General features: G+C 40.5%; 1 long non-coding RNA gene across 1 annotated transcript; it reads left to right on the forward strand.

Moving 5' to 3' along the window:
• Nucleotides 1-9,715: 9,715 nt before the first annotated feature.
• Nucleotides 9,716-15,459, forward strand: LOC108436366. Its single transcript, XR_001858516.2, has 4 exons — nt 9,716-9,806; nt 11,356-11,601; nt 13,902-14,037; nt 14,372-15,459. It is a non-coding gene; the product is annotated as an uncharacterized LOC108436366 (long non-coding RNA).
• The last annotated feature ends 872 nt before the right edge of the window (nt 15,460-16,331 follow it).

Genomic DNA, 16,331 nt, shown 5'->3' on the forward strand with positions numbered 1-16,331 from the left:
TGAAAGAGAGGTATGATTTGTCTTCCAGAGGGAGAGAGAGTGTGCAAGAAGGGGGAGGGACAACAGAGCAGAGTCACAAGGAACAGGAGACCTTTCAACAGGCTAGTCCATTATAAACATACACAGCATTATATTTGGATACAGACGTTACTATTTTAGTATCTGATGTTTTCATTGGAATCATTTTATAGCTGTTTCATGTTTCTTAAAATTTCTATTGAAAATCTATAATATGTACACTCACCGGCCACTTTATTAGGTACAAGGTAATAATAGAGGAAAGCACAGCTGTTATTTTTAACTGAACCAGCATCAGATCACTCAGTCTAAAACCTTGAATGTCTGTTTATCTGACTCAACTAACAAGAACAAACAAGACACGTACACTCACCGGCCACTTTATTAGGTACTTCAGTCGCTTGTTAACACAAATAGCTAATCAGCCAATCACATGGCTGCAGCTCAGTGCATTTAGGCATGTAGAGGTGGTCAAGACAACCTGCTGAAGTGCAGACCGAGTTTCACACACAACCATCTCTAGGGTTTACAGAGAACGGTCCGAAAAAGAGGAAATATCCAGTGAGCGGTCAGTTGAGTGGACGAAAATGCCTTGTTGATGTGAGAGGTCAGAGGAGAATGGGCAGACTGGTTCCAGATGATAGAAAGGCAGCAGGAACTCTCTGAGGAACGTTTCCAACACCTTGTTGAAAGTAGGCCATTAAGAATTAAGACAGTTCTGAAGGCAAAAGGGGGTCCAACCTTTTACTAGCAAGGTGTACCTAATAAAGTGGCTGGTGAATGTATATCGCTGCTGTTGGAACTAAACCTGTATCTCCATTTTTGTCATTTTTCAGTTTTTGACGTAATTGAAAATGGCTGTTGCCCTTAACATTGCTTGTAAATGTCATGATGAATGGATTAAAAGAAAGGGCCCAAAATTATTTGGGAAAAATTCTGGTTCCATTGACTTACATTAAAAGTAAAGCAGGTTTTTTCTTTCTCCTGTAAAGTTATTTGGTCCTGACAACAGCGATATAATTGGTATCTGTACAATCCTGTTAATCACTGTACAAAAGCATTACGAACCCGTTGCCAAGCCATGGGCCCACCGGCACGCCCAAAGTGTTATTACACACTTTCACCTGGAATCAAAAGTGTTCCTGTACAGTTAAACTCTTAACCTGCAAACCTATTACTCAGCTGTTAATCGGAAAGATTACTGTTCACCACTGCAGTTGGCAATTGCCATGAAGAACATATCGCTGCTGTCGGAAGAAAACCTCATTTTTCAGTTTTTGACATTAATTGAAAATGCCTGTTGGCCTTTATAACCAGTGTAGTGGTACAGGTGGGCCTTCTAAATAAGGCATTGCCCCCTATACATATATAACTATAACTAATGGAGCTCAATCTGGACTAGAAGAATGTTAGTATAAGCTGACAGTACAGTAGATGCTATGCTATGAAAATAACCGTTATTTTCTGTAAGTTATTTGACATAAATTAAGGGTGACAGAACTAAAGGCTGGGGGCTTGGTTTCCTCTAGCCCCCCATCACCTTGTAACGCCCCTGACCTCTGTGTTCTCTGTAACCCTGCCCAGTAATCATTATTCCAAGCTGTGTTTGCTCTGGTTTTTTTGTTTGTTTGTTTGTTTTTCCCTTTGTTCTCTCAGTTTTTGTCTTCCAAAATATCTCTGCTCTGCCAGTTTGCCAACTCTGTCAGCTCCTCCCTCCCAACAAAGAGCCCAAGTCCAACATTGCCCCTCTATTCTGCATCACTGTGGTTTATGTTTATTGCTCTGTGATGTATCTAAGCATCAAACTCCAGCGAAAAAAAATCAAATTTACATGATTTTCCACTCATCCCAAATGCAGTCTTTCATTTAGAACCAAAGCTACGAGGCTAATGTTGCTAACAAACGGTCAACAGTAACACAAAACCAATTCAATACATACACAACATCTCTCAACCCTTACTCTCACTCTGTGAGCTATAAAAACAAGAGAAAACTTTCTCCAGTAATCGTGGTCATCCTAAATGGGCCGCCTTTTAGAATATCACTTCTTTCCTGACCACAGTTTTACTGTCATTCCGAAGACCAAAGAACTCACAGCACAGTTGCACCACAGGGAAGAGAAGCTCAGTGAACAAGGGAAATTAGTACAATGTCCAATTAAGATTTCGAGGCCCACATTTTCTGCACAATTTAACCTCAACTCTATATGTTTGAAAACACATGAAGAAATATGGCAGTTTGAGGCAAATGTATAATGTTCATACATTATATATGTATAATGTAAGATTCTGGCATGTATTTGTGGAAATGGTTTAGGTGACCATTTACTTCCAGTGTTTGTAAGCACTGATAGCCTAGAACAGGGCTTGGCAGCTTGTGGCTACTCGGCTTCCCTGTTGTGGCTCCACAGCAGAATTAGATCTTTAGGTAAAAATAAATGAATCCTTTGCAGTAAAATAAAGTTGGAAGAAAAGAAATCAAAGCAGGTCATTTTTTGGCACTAATGTAGGAGAATGTCCAAGTAGTTTAATTCGTAGTTTAATTTGTATAATTTGGTGACCTTCAACCACTGCAGTGTGAAACCAACCGAACCAAATCACAACAATACCGTGGCACTAATCAGTGGACTGTAGCAAACACACTCTACGTGAGAACAGCCTTAGTGTGCATTAACACGTGTCAATTTCCAGTCACATGTTTTTGTTTTTACCAGCTCATTTTCTGGTCAAAATCTTGGTCTAAAATATTTTTTGTTTACATGTTCTGTTTTAGCTCAACACTCCAGCAGGTCAGATTGCAGATGTGAAGGCAGATATGAGCTACAAGTAGGTACGGGCGGAAGAAAGGTGTGGCGTTACGGTGATCTGACATCAACAATGAGTCTGCAAAGCACCTCAAATGGAGCTTGTGGGAAGGTGGTGATGTCAGTGATGTCACAGGTTCACCACTGATAGTGAACGCCAGGTAAAGACAGGGTGTCTCAGTGAGAAAAGCCATGTAAAATGAAAACCTGTTAGGCCAACACAGAACATAAAGTTAAAATAAAAAAACTGGCTTCCAAAAATGCTGTCCCACATTTTTATGGCAGGACTGTTTTAGTCCATAGGTGGAGCCTAATTTTAGCCACACCCCTGCATCCCAGTCCCTATTGACCACATAGTGAGCAGTTTGATTTTGTAAGTGTCCCGGAGTCTGAAAATCATTGTGGAACATGAAGAATTGCAGTTAGTAAACTTTTTCTTTTGCTTCAATAAAAATATGATATTATGTGTGTACGACCGTTCAAAGCTGTGTTTGTTAGTCAAATACTTTTTTGAGTTCTGCTCAAAATGAGCTAAAACTGTCAGTACTGAAACAGTCACTGCTGAAACATTCGGTAAAGTTTCAGTAGTGTTACGATTGTTTTGGTAGTGACAAAACGGCATGTTCAGTCATTTATTTTAATAATGTAAACATAAATACGGTATTTTAGTCTAAAGTCCAAGTCAGGAAATGTGTATTCAACACACTGTATATATCTGCTGATGCATATGGACACAACATCAGTGATGTTCCTGGAATCATTGGGTGTTTCGGGTCATCATACACCCTCATCCAGGGGTTGATCAGACCCTAGCTTGTGTCCAGATGGCTAGGTAGCGTCCCCGACTCCGTGGTTCTCTTCTCCACAGCCATGTTGAGGCCCCCTCTGCCGCTTTGGTGGTATTGCGGAAGGCTCTCCTCTGTCGCTCTCCCACAATCCCTAAACTGCTTAAGGCTCTGGCCAAGGAACAGGTCATGAAACCACTGCATCCAACCTCCACTGGGAGGCACCTCGCTCTCCATCCAGCCTGCTGACAGTCGCTGACCAGTTCCACGTACTTGGAGAGCTTCCTCTCTTCCAAGAGGTCTTCCCATAGGACTGTCAGCTCCAGCAGCACGGCTTGCTTGGTCGACTCAGACATGAGGACGATGTCTGGTCGGAGGGTGGTGACAGCAATGTGGCTGGGGAGCTTCAGCTGCCGTTGGAGCATGCTCAGCAAATACAGTCTTCAGAGAACGGAATGGGTGAAAGACCCAGAACAGGTTTTCTGACTTTTCGTCCACTTTCTACTGCTTCACAACAAATGTTTGCATATGCATTACTTTGTCATTCAACACTGAACTAAATGCCACCAGGCCTGTCGGTCAGGAAGCTACACATACAGCGGTTTACATGTTTGGTGTGTGAAATCCACCTTTTTAGATTTGCAGTGAAGCTACGAAGTTAATGTAGCAAACAACCAATGGAAGCTTATATCCCAGCAATTATTTAGCCGACAGTAGCGATCAGCCGAGTGCAGCGCTCTTGTTCTGTGGCTCTAGAAGTATGAGAGCTGTGCAGCAGTGCAGTCTACCGTCTCAATATTAACTTGGGCTGTCCACTATGAGGAGCGCAAGTCATGCATGTCATGAATATCGTGAGTCTGATTAGACTGATGCTCCTCTGTTGTTGACCTTCCAATATGAAATTCAAATTTGCAGGAAAAGTTTTTAGGTTCATTAAATGCAACAGAATTAAAGCACTGATCTGTCCTGCCTTTAAACATTACACTGTTTTCAGCACCTATTACTATTAACTGGCCTCTCCCTTTGCATTCATTGATAGTCCTGTCCTTTCCCTCTTTTCATATCCACATTTCACAGTAGTCACCATCGAAGGATTCTCCTAACATGCTTCTCACAGCACGAAGATCAGACAAAGAATTGATTTTATTTGCATTTTTATTGTATTTCAGTGACAAACTATGGAACAAAACCTGCCACTGAACATGCATCAGAAAATTACACCTTAAATAAACGTTACACGTCTTGATAACATTGTTCTTGTTTATTTAAGAGTAATTTGAACAATTTTACTATTATTATCACCCTCTGTGTAGTATAAACATTAGTTTATTTTATGTTATTATTTATGTTTATACATGCATATAGAAAGAATGCAAATGCCTGATTGTTTATGTTACTACATATCCATCCATAAAGGTTGATAACTACATCAGTACAGTTCATTTACAGTGATCAGACAACTGTAATGGACAGGCTTTATTTACATTATAGTAATGTTTATGGCACTCTTCATGTGAGTAATGTTTATTCACTGTACTCTTTCAAGAATGATGTATAATTACAAAAAAAAATCACCTTTAGATTTCCCGTATGCTGAAATAAGTAAATTGACATAATTGATATGTAAAATAAAATATATTACATCAACACATTAACTACCAAAATTAAAACAAATAAAAGTGGGTTAATGTATGAGTATCTAAACCTGGATTAATCAGAGTCTGAGTATCTAAACCTGGATTAATCACAGTCTGAGTATCTAAACCTGGATTAATCAGTCTGAGTATCTAAACCTGGATTAATCACAGTCTGAGTATCTAAATCTGGATTAATCACAGTCTGAGTATCTAAACCTGGATTAATCACAGTCTGAGTATCTAAACCTGGATTAATCACAGTCTGTGTATCTAAACCTGGATTAATCAGAGTCTGAGTATCTAAACCTGGATTAATCAGAGTCTGAGTATCTAAACCTGGATTAATCACAGTCTGAGTATCTAAACCTGGATTAATCAGAGTCTGAGTATCTAAACCTGGATTAATCACAGTCTGAGTATCTAAACCTGGATTAATCAGAGTCTGAGTATCTAAACCTGGATTAATCACAGTCTGAGTATCTAAACCTGTATTAATCACAGTCTGAGTATCTAAACCTGGATTAATCACAGTCTGAGTATCTAAATCTGTATTAATCACAGTCTGAGTATCTAAACCTGGATTAATCAGAGTCTGAGTATCTAAACCTGGATTAATCAGAGTCTGAGTATCTAAACCTGGATTAATCACAGTCTGAGTATCTAAACCTGTATTAATCACAGTCTGAGTATCTAAACCTGGATTAATCACAGTCTGAGTATCTAAACCTGTATTAATCACAGTCTGAGTCTCTAAACCATGGATTAGTCACAGTCTGAGTATCTAAACCTGGATTAGTCACAGTCTGAGTATCTAAACCATGGATTAGTCACAGTCTGAGTATCTAAACCTAGATTAATCACAGTCTGAGAGTCTAAACCTGGATTAATCACAGTCTGAGTATCTAAATCTGTATTAATCACAGTCTGAGTATCTAAACCTGGATTAATCACAGTCTGAGTATCTAAACCTGGATTAATCAGAGTCTGAGTATCTAAACCTGGATTAATCAGAGTCTGAGTATCTAAACCTGGATTAATCAGTCTGAGTATCTAAACCTGGATTAATCACAGTCTGAGTATCTAAACCTGGATTAATCACAGCCTGCGAGTCTAAACCTGGATTAATCAGAGCCTGAGTATCTAAATCTGGATTAATCAGAGTCTGAGTATCTAAACCTGGATTAATCACAGCCTGCGAGTCTAAACCTGGATTAATCAGAGCCTGAGAGTCTAAACCTGGATTAATCACAGTCTGAATGTCCAAACTCAGCGGCGATGAATGAGTTTCTCAGTTCTTTAGATGCTACATATAAGGGCTATTCTTCCATCTAATTTTCACTTGTACAGTGAACTGTCCCCAGTCTCTGAGCCCCCTCAAGCGTTGTGGTCCCCCAAGGCCCTCAGCTGTCAGATGCCTCTGAGCACTGGCCCCACTGGCCTGGCCATGAGCATGAAGCCATTTTTATACATCTACAGATACACACACATGCTTTAATAAAAATGTACTTGCTCTATAACTGAGCACATCTCTGTCTGAATTGAACTTTACAGGAGAAGGAATAAGGCTTTTAACTTCTAATGCAAGTTAAAGAAGAAATCATTTATTCCAAGTAATTTGGAAGCATTTCAATTGGTTCATTCATCATGAATTTTTTTAAAAATGTACAAGTTGGCTGGTATTATGAAATTATGTAAAAATAAAATGAAAATACATGTCCTGACAGCAATCATACACTTTCTCTTTTGTTCAAGCGCTCCGACCCCCTACTTTCACTCAAACAGACAAACTCCAGCTGTAAGGTGTACAGACACATAGACACGTGCTCCTCTGTTGCCCATGAGTCATGAAACAAGAGTGCAAGACGTCTGAAAAGATTTTTAGCATATTTTTGGTTAAAGTAAAAATGCCAACGATGTGCACACAAGGAAACGCCTCAAGAAAACTGTGTGTCAGTCCTACGTCAGTGTTTCCATTCATGCAGTTATGTGTTTACCGGAAATATTATAGATATTTAGGTTGAGGTAAAGACATCTGTGTACACTGACTCTTCTCAGTCTGACTGAATTTGAATGTGTAACACTGAGTTCATTCAGGACTATTTTTCCCATTGTGGGCTTCCACTGGGAAAAACGTATTTAAGGTACATGCTTGGACTTTAAAACCATTGCTGTATCTTTAAGAGTACATTTATATTGCTTGAATGAAACATGTAACTGCACAGTAGAGGTTGGTAATATGGCAAAAATAATAAATAAATAATACAAAAAGAAATCGTAATAATAAAAAATGAATCATAATATTGTGATACTTGTGAATATAATGAAATATTCAACTCTTTGCACTTCATTCAATTCACATTCAATATTTGTCTCACCGTGTTGCACTAAATTCAGTTAAGTATGACCAATGTTCAGAAAGCCTACTGTGTTGTGACAAAACAATAACAACATCCAGTGCTACAGTGCCTTGCAAAAGTATTCTATATGGCTTTTTACCTATTTTGTTACATTAAGGTAAGTGATACTTATTAGTCCCACAACGGGGGGACTTGCCCCTCCACGTTTAACCCATCCGTGAAGTGAAACACCACATACACACTAGTGTGTACACACACACTAGGGGGCAGTGAGCACACGTGCCTGGAGCGATGGGCAGCCCTGTCCAAGGTGCCTGGGAAGCAACCTGTATTTTCAACCTGCATCTGCACAAAATAGTCAGTGAAGTTGGTCAAGTGAAATGAGAAAAATATATATTAAAAAAATCTTTGGAAATAAAAAACTGAAAATTGGCATGTGCATATGTATTCACCCCCTTTGCTATGAAGCCCCTAAAAAGTTCTGGTGCAACCGATTACCTTCAGAAGTCACATGCTTAGTGAAATGAAGTCCACCTGTGTGCAATCTAAGTGTCACATGATCTGTCAGTATATATACACCTTTTCTGAAAGGCCCCAGAAACTGCAACACCAGTCAGGGTTGGGTTATAAAAAAATATCCAAATCTCTGATGATCCCCCGGAGCACCATCAAATCCGTTATCATCAAATGGAAAGAACATGGTACCACAACAAACCTGCCAAGAGAGGGCCGCCCACCAAAACTCTCAGACCGGGCAAGGAGGGCATTAATCAGAGAGGCAGCACAGAGACCAAAGGAAACCCTGAAGGAGCTGCAGAGTTCCCAAGCAGAGACTGGAGTATCTGTCCATACGACCACAATAAGTCATACAGGCCATAGAGCTGGGCTTTATGGAAGAGTGGCCAGAAAAAAACCTTTACTTAAGGACAAACATAGGAAGGCTTGAGTTTTCCAAAAGGCATGTGGGAGACTTCCCCAAATGTATGGAGTATGTATATGTATGTATGTATGTATGTATGTATGTATGTATGTATGTATTCACCTCAAGCACACGCTGCCGCATGTATAAGCCCCTTTGTTTTCAGCCGTGGTTTTATCCACATTTTTGCGGTCGTCTGGCTTTTTCTGTGCAGAGAGCACAAACTTCCAGAGTAGCAAAAGTATTTGAGAGTTAGGAGATATTGTGTAAAATTGTCCCTGGTATTTTATAAATAAAACGACGGTCACACTTTATTTGGACGGTTCCCTATAGATGCTCTACAGCTACTTAAATCACTAACAAACTTCCTGGTGATCCTCACTTGATGATCAATACTATGGTCAGGGTTAGGACTAGATGTGAATTTTGCCTTGAGGCTTAGGTTAGTGTTAGGTTAACTTCAAGTTCAGTTGAATTTAATGGATATCTAGTTTAATGCTATTGAAAGGCAGACTGAGCATTTACCAAGCGTCTATAGTGAACCATATAGGTACCATTCAACTTCAAGTTCAGAGGCATTTAATGACTATTCAGTTGAATGTCGCTTAAATATATACTGAGCACTTTACAAAGACTCTACAGTGGACCATCCAAATAAAGCGTTACCACAATGACTTATTTGTGTTGTAGACATTGTGACCCCATCAGCCAGTGCATTCATAGCCCTTTCATGTCAAAAAAAGAAATAAAACAATTCTGTGATGGGGCTTTTAGAGGCATCAACTCTTCAGATGTCTGGTTCCTATCACCACCACTGTGAAGAATTCTGACTTGGTTTCGCTACAGTGAACCGTTTTACATCAAAGCGCGCTGAGCGGCTTTGTTTGGTGGAATTCCCACAGACCATTAAATTACCAGGACATCAGAAAATTAGTGCAACATGAATCGATGACAGTACATTTATCAACTCGCTGAGTCTTGACAGGCTGTGTGGGTTCAGATGAAACATAAATGGCTGTAAAATGATTCCCATTAAAGATATGGGAATAACAGCCTATTAACAGTTTAGTGGTCATCAGTCAGTCTACTGAAAGATACGCTGTTCTCCGTGACTCTACTTTACTGTCCCTCCCACCATCTTGCTCTTCTGCTTTCTTTCACTTTCTCCCTGTTAGATAAATCACATTTCTCTGCCGTGAGCATGCAAGTGTTTACTGCATTGCATCTAAAGCTGAACAAATTAACAGTGTAGATCTCCTGAAACTCCGCGGAACACACAAAAGGCAGGTATGTGAGCTGGTTGAGTCTGTGTGTATATTTGTCTACATTTATGTATCTGTGTTTGAAAAAGGACACTGTTTATTTTAGTGTTTTACTGTTGAACAAGGCAATAATACTTAAATGAGAACCGTGAGTTTTGGAGAGGCGACTGAATATTAATTCTATGAAATTTAGCAAATTATCCATGAATATGATTGAAATGAAAGTTGCAGCAGGGCAAAGGTTGAATGTTATAGAATACAGCAAGTGTTGGACTTGCTCAGTGAAAGCATACAGCATCTCAAAACATATAAATTCAGTACAGTCTTTGATCTATTTTTAAATATGCAAACATTCAGTCATTTAACACTATAACTTAAACGCCATCAGATTTGCTGGTCAGGATGGCACAGATACAATGGTTAGTCCACAGGTCTAAAATAACCTCTGATGTACAGTATCTCCTCTTACTGTGAATGGAAGTTGTACACTGCTCTACCATTTGAGCGACTCATGTCTGTAAACAAACTAAAAATTGGAAAATGCAAATAAGTAAAAATGTGGTTTGTGAATTCACTTTAAAGACGAGAGTTTCTTTTTCTTTTAGCTTCATTGGATTTGGTAAATATATGCTTCTGAGCTTGTGGGCTGAAATTTCAGACAAGGAATGTTGTGCAATATTTAAAAGCATCTTAAACAGGTCATTCAGGGAAGAGCTACTCCCGTATGAGCACTGACAGGTTGAGATCTCTTTGCCAAAAAATGTGCAAGAATAACATTCCTCAGTGAGCATTTGCAAAGTTGGTTAGTGTAGAGGGTAACACCTCTGCCTTCTATGCTATAGACTGGGCTTCAATCCTTGCCTGGATAAGCACCCTACACTACATCAATGAGGGTCCTTGAGTAAGACTCCTAACACTACCTTTGCCTTCCTGTGTAAAATGGTCAAATTGTAAGACGTTCTGGATAAGAGCGTCTGTCAAATGTCAATTTTAGGTAGTTCACATTTTATGGTGCATAATTTCTGTAAAAAATTCAGGGAATCTGGAGAAATCCGTGTATAAAGGAAAAGGCTGAAAAGTATCATTCTTCCGTGATGAATATCAACATATGGGCCTAGGATAATTTTCATAAATCGCTGTCAATAAATACTGCAGGGCAGTACTGAGCACAGTCATATGTTAACAACATCCAGAAAATGAAGGATACACAATGTACTGTGGCCTGTCGAGTCAGCCTTTCAGATGTTTATTTTTATGGAAGTTATGAATATCAGGTTCTCTGTGCTGAAGGCAAAAAATGAACCCTCCAGTTTGTTACCAGTATAAGTTCAAATGCTAGCATCGGTCATGGTATAGGGGTGTGTTAGTACCAATGGAATAGTTAACATGCACTGTAAAATGTGTTGGCAAGCTGATTTTACTCATGTCAGAAAAAGAGATCATCATGTAGCGGTGCAAAAATAAAGTTTAAAATCTGCAAATGTCATGACTTGAGTATCATTAAACTATTGTACTGGGAGCTACTGGTCTTCCCCTTTCTCTGTGTGATGGATTTGTGTCTCACGCCTCCAAAGTTGTAATGGATGACCCACTGTACGAAGAGGTACCAGATCATCCTGAAATAAAGGTAATCCCGAGTGAGGTTCAGCCAGAGGTAATGGTAATCCAGCCGGCACCTCCAACTACAGTAATCCAACCAGCGCCTCCAGCTACAGTAATCCAGACAGAAGTTCAGCCAAAGGTAACAGTGGTCCAGCCACAGCATGTGCCAGCAGTGGTCCAGCCCGCAGGTCAACAAGCAGCTGTAGTAAACAGTATGGGTGAGTGTTCAATAGTTTTTTGGGTGACAGTGGATGCAAAAAGAAGAAGATGCAAATATGTAGACCGTCACATTTAATGCACCATTAGCCACCCAGAGCGTAACTATACAAAAGTTTGTCATTTTAAACCAAATCTGAAAAAATTCTGTGGCATTTTTCTTCATCAAACTATCAGGCTACATTTTGGTGTTGATTTGAATGAGGTCTTAACTTGTCAACTCATTAAACAGTAAGTGCTGGCTTCTCATCACTCTCATTAGAACTAGATCAACGTTTCTCTGTTCTGATCGTGCCCTGCATATTTGGGGGTTTCCCCTGCTGCGATACACCTGATCCAACTAATCTTAACATTTTGAAGCTGTGCAAAAACATGGTTATCTCTGCCATTTAATCTGCAATTCACTATTAATGGAATATACACTATATTTCCAAAAGTATTCATTCACCCATCCAAACCACTGAATTCAGGTGTTACAGTCACTTCCATGACCACAGGTGTACAAAGCCGAGCCCCTCGGCCTGCAGACTGCTTCTACAGACATTAGTGAAAGAATGGGTCGCTCTCAGGAGCTCAGTGAATTCCAGCATGGTGCCGTGATCGGACGCCACCTGGGCAGCAAGTCCAGTCGTGAAATTTCCTCACTACTAAATATTCCACAGTCAACTGTCAGTGGGATTATAACAAAGTGGAAGCGATCGGGAACGACAGCAACTCAGCCACGAAGTGTTTGGCCATGTAAAATGACAGAGCGGGGTCAGCGGATGCTGAGGGGCATAGTGCGCAGAGGTCTAGCGGTTTTAGCGGTTGCCAGGAGACGGTACTTGTCTGACTGCATTGTGCCGAATGTAAAGTTTGGTGGAGGGGGGATTATGGTGTAGGGTTGTTTTTCAGGAGTTGGGCTCGGCCCCTTAGTTCTAGTGAAAGGAACTCTTCATGCTTCAGCATCAAGAGATTTTGGACAATTTCATGCTCCCAACTTTGTGGGAACAGTTTGGGGACGACCCCTTCCTGTTCCAACATGACTGCACACTAGTGCACAAAGCAGGTTCATAAAGACACGGATGAGCCAGTTTGGTGTGGAAGAACTTGACTAGCCTGCACAGAGTCCTGACCTCAACCCAACAGCACACCTGTGGGATGAATTAGAGCGGAGACTGTGAGCCAGGCCTTCTCATCCACCATCAGTGTCTGACCTCACAAATGTGCTTCTGGAAGAACGGTCAAAAATTCCCATAAACACATTCCTAACCCTTGTGGAACGCCTTCTCAGAAAAGCTGAAGCTGTTATAGCTGCAAAGGGTGTGCTGACATCATATTAAACCCTATAGATTAAGAACGGGATGTCTCACGGGAAGCCAGACAACCGAACACTTTTGGAAATATGGTGTATTTGATATACAAAAAAATGCAACCTAACAAAGCTGAAAATTTGTAGATTTTTAATCAATGCATCAGGTGCATTTTATCATTATTCTACTGAAACAAATAAAAAAGTGCTCTTACTGATATGAATCTGAATGAGTTTATGCACTGCAGAAGAACTTATGTTGTAGTTCAGTCAGTTTCCGTCTCAGACACTCTGCACAGAGAAGCACACAGACTGTCTGATGTAAACTGCATGCTGAAATCACCACCACCTCTCACAGAGAATTGAAACTGGCTCTGGCTATCCGTGCCTTACTACTGGTTTATCTGTCATCCGTCGTTTATCTGTCTAACAGGAAGCAAACTGCTAGCATCCATAGATAGGCGGTTGTATCTCTAGCAGTGGGCCTCGTCGCTGAACCCGTAAACCTTCATAATATTTGATTCGAAGTTTTTCCTGAACGAGATGTGCCTGTGCTGACCGTTACTTCACCTTGTTTAACAGATGTTGTGTGCATTCCACACGTTGTTAAACACTGATTGGGGGTTTTATATCAAACTGCTCTTTTCGAAGACCTGGGTTCTCGAAACCTACCTGGTCTAAATTTCCATCTTGTATTTTAGTGCATTCAGCTTGCAGTGGAACTGGTTTTGATTTCTTGTAGTTATTTCCACACCAGTAACTTATTTCTCTTTTGCATGTTCACTGCTCTACTTCAGGCACTGTCCTCGTCTAGTCGACTGCTGCCCACAGCACCCAGTAGTGGATTTATTAGCTGACCAGTGTATTCAAGCCCTACTGCAAACAAATCACTGTTCATAAACTAAAAAAATGTGAATGATGCTTTAGCGGTTAATGTGAAGTGTGTGTGTGTGTGTGTGTGTGTGTGTGTGTGTGTGTGTGTGTGTGTGTGTGTGTGTGTGTGTGTGGCAGTGTCTAAGCCTAATCTGACAGATATACCTGGACATTTCCGATGCCCTATCTGCACGCTTGACGTTGTCACAGTGATACGATTCCTCACTGATACGACGCTCGCCTGCAGCCTTTTTGGAAGTCATTGTTCAGTCAGGTGAGATGCCTCATACACATACAGTAGAGGTCTGCTACCCAACTCCAGCCTGACGGCACCCAACAAAACATAGATTCTAGCTCATTTTTCACGTACAACATGTGTTCGTGTCAGGCTTGAACTTTCTGATGAAGTAGCTTTGTGTATTTACTATAGCTGCACTTAGAATAGCTCTGGACTTTAAGTCCATCTCTGTTACAGGAGCTGGGTAAATTCAGGGATCGGGTTGGGCTCGGGCTTCAATTTAATACCCTTGCAGACCTCAAACAAACCCCATTTCCCACTCACATTGACACGAGAGCACCTTCACTGTTCCTCTGTTGTGTCTCCACAGCATTTGGCCGTGCTGTCTGGTTCCATTCCATTCCTGTCACGACGTAGAGCACAGCTGCCCCAACTGCCAGTCCGTCCTCTACATTTACAAGCGAAACTGACCAGTGTCCAACACTGCGGCTCCGTCCGACTTGAGAACTTTGCTTCTGACAAAAACATTTACAGCAGCAGTGCTCAGACCTCTCAGTCTCTGACAGTCAACGAATGAGGACCATGTGTTAGCAGAACTGTGTCCATTAGGCTAGCTTTGTATCACTGACCTACACAGACAAGAAACACGGCCCTATTCTGTGATTACAGGTGACTTGTGTGGGCAAATATATGACAGAATGTATTTTAACCATGTTTAATAAGACTTAGCATTTTTAAACGGCAACACATTGTGTGAAGCCAATATTCATAATCCACCATGAATGCATGTATAATTCTATAACTTGGTAACAATGCTTTGTAAGCATATTTATAAAGCTTTAATAATAAACCATTAAAACATTGTTGGGACTTAGAAACATGTAGTAAAACAAGTTTACCTTCTGATTAAATTTGAACAGGTGACGACGTGGGCATAACTGGAAATGAACACAGTCCCACACATCACATTGTTTATTACGATGTTTATTTGTGTGTCTTTCTGAACAAGTAGATGCTTAACCTCCAGATAAACAGCAGATTATATAGTTTCACTTTTTTTTTTTAATAAAAAACAAAGCTTTCCTTAATCCTTCAAAACCCAACATGCACTTAATCTCTTTTGAAATGTCTAATGGGAAGACTGTGAATGAAAATGTTTGCTTTCAGTAACTTTTAAAAGCCGTCAAACGACTGTCTAGAGAACAGGCGAGTTCCTTGGCATTCCAGCACTGAAGGAATGTAGATTCAGTTTCATTACTCTAGTTATAAACACTAGCAAGGGCTAAATTCCTAACACTTTTTAACCCTTTCACATGTTTTTAATGTAATATGATCAAGGAAAGAGAAAGTTAACAAAATATCTGGTTATTTTCTATTGAACACACTGTAAATATGTTTTATTAGCATGAAATCTACACTGTGTTTTTGATTCTGTGAATAAAAAGTTTGAAAAATGAACTCTTTCATTTCATGGGGGAGAAGGGGGGCTTTGGGGGTCTTAGTTGTGAAGCTAACCCTGCCATGTGTTGGCTGGGCTTCAGCCTTGCTGGCTCAAAATTCAAAAAAGTTATATATTACAGCCAGAGGAAGATAAAGTGAATAATAAACACAACTCTGTAACCGAAAAGCACAGCAACGATAGTTACTTTGGTTGTGCATCCATCCATCCATCCATCCATCCATTTTCTAAGCCGCTTCTCCGTCAGGGTCGCGATGGGGTGCTGGAGCCTATACTTTGGTTGTGCATGACAGTGAAAATCTCTAGAAGTGTTTGTCTCAATGCTGTCACAATAAAAGATTGTTGCAATCGGAATAGAAATGCAGTACCAGATACGCCAATCAAATTTTGAAGGCGATGTCGTAGTAGGCTATGGCGTACCGTATCAAAAGCGGCAGTGAGGTCCAATAGGACAAGGAAGTTCAACAAACCCTTATCAGCTGCAAGTCCGAGATCATTCACCGCCCTAACAAGTGCAGTTTCAGTGCTGTGATTCTTTCTAAAACCAGACTGGAGAACTTCCAACAGGTCATTCTCAAGGTCTAAACCAGTCTTCTTGAGAACCGGCGTAATGGCAGCCAATTCCAAACAAGCTGGGACAGAACCTGAGCTAAGCGATGCATTGATGACCCGAGTAACGAGAGGACAAACTGAAGCATGACAAGCTTTCACCCAGCGTGTAAACGCACTGGTGGCCTCAACGTTAACGGTGCAGTGTCTTAAAACTGTTTAAAAGGCTGAACGTTATTTGGAAAGTGAACTGGGTCACTGTGAATAATAGTTACTTGCTTCTCTGGTCCAACTCTGTCAATGATTCCAGAGAACAGCGGGT

The sequence above is a fragment of the Pygocentrus nattereri genome, chromosome 12 (genome assembly GCF_015220715.1).
Source record: "Pygocentrus nattereri isolate fPygNat1 chromosome 12, fPygNat1.pri, whole genome shotgun sequence".
Classification (NCBI taxonomy): Eukaryota; Metazoa; Chordata; class Actinopteri; order Characiformes; family Serrasalmidae; genus Pygocentrus; species Pygocentrus nattereri.